The 1,389-nt window shown below is 44.1% G+C and overlaps 1 non-coding gene across 1 annotated transcript; it reads left to right on the forward strand.

Annotated features, from left to right (window-relative positions):
- The first annotated feature begins 836 nt into the window (after positions 1–836).
- Positions 837–943, forward strand: LOC120274388. Its single transcript, XR_005540911.1, has one exon. It is a non-coding gene; the product is annotated as a small nucleolar RNA R71 (small nucleolar RNA).
- Positions 944–1,389: the final 446 nt, after the last annotated feature.

Here is a 1,389-nt window from a genome sequence, read left to right on the forward strand (position 1 = left end):
GGGGCTTGAGACTGTACACAGGTGCGTGAAAATTCCACGCGCCCGTGTGGGCTGTAGAATTTTGACAGAAACACACCTACACAACAAAGTTTTCCATTCATCAAATTAAGTCCTATTTCTGAACTAAAAACATGAATATCGTCCTAAATCATGGCTACACACATACATATACCTTAAAACATCAAAAATTTCCATGAAGAACTCAACAACAATAAAAATTAGAATTGAACATTGTATTTGCCGATTGAACAAATCTAGCCAAATGCTTCTCCAAATCCGTCATTCGGGTTTCCAAGCCAGAAATTCTATTTTCCACTTGAGGGGCTTGTTGTTGTTGTTGGAACCCCGATGGCCCCATGGTCTTCTGTGGTCCTTGATTACTCCATGAAAAGTTGGGATGATTCTTCCAACCTGAATTTTAGGTGTTGCTGTATGGATTCCCTTGAGGTCTCATTCCATTACCTACAAAGTCGACATTCTCAACTGAAGAAACATCACCAATGACGATTGGGCAATTGGAGGGAGCATGTCCTCCACCACAACCGGTGCAATTGGTTATGGCCGCAACTCTATTCGAAGCTACAAGATCTAGCTTCTTACTCAAACTCTCCACTTGGGCCGCCAATGAAGTTACCGCATCAATTTCATGGAGACCGGCCACCTTTTTCTTCTCCCTCGCGTTCCACTAGTAGCTATTTAACCCCATTTCATCAATCAATTGAGGAGCCTCGTCGGGGGTCTTGCTACCTAAGGTACCTCCTGCCGCCGCATCCAAGAGTTATCTTGTACCTGTATTCAACCCATTGTAGAAGGTTTGAACAATCATCAACTCTGGAAATCCGTGTTGCGGACACTTGCGCAGGAGTTCCTTGAACCGTTCCCATGTCTCAAATAGAGACTCCAATTCCAATTGCATAAAGGATGAGATCTCATTCCTAAGCTTGGCTGATTTTCTGGGAGGGAAATAACGTGCTAGAAAAGCTTCTACCATCTCCTCCCATGTAGTGATTGATGCCCTAGGCAATGAGTGTAGCCACTGCATTGCTTTCCCCTTTAAGGAAAATGGGAAGGCTCTCAATTTGATGGCATCATCCGTCACACCATTGATCTTCAGCATGTCACACACCTCGAGGAAGCTTTCTATGTGACTGTTTGGATCCTCATCGGCCAAACCGTTGAATTGTGTGGACTGCTGCAGCATATGGATGAATGCTGGTTTTAGCTCAAAATTCTGAGCTGTAATTGGGGGATGCACAATATTCGATTGTGTCCCCAACACTGAAGGTGTGGCATAATCGGATAGTGTCCGTTGTTGCTCATTCTGTTCAGCCATGTTGTCAGATCCTTCAACTTCCAAATCAGCTGGATTAAGCTGTTCTTGTACAGGTT

Source organism: Dioscorea cayenensis, chromosome 12 (genome assembly GCF_009730915.1).
Source record: "Dioscorea cayenensis subsp. rotundata cultivar TDr96_F1 chromosome 12, TDr96_F1_v2_PseudoChromosome.rev07_lg8_w22 25.fasta, whole genome shotgun sequence".
Lineage (NCBI taxonomy): Eukaryota > Viridiplantae > Streptophyta > Magnoliopsida > Dioscoreales > Dioscoreaceae > Dioscorea > Dioscorea cayenensis.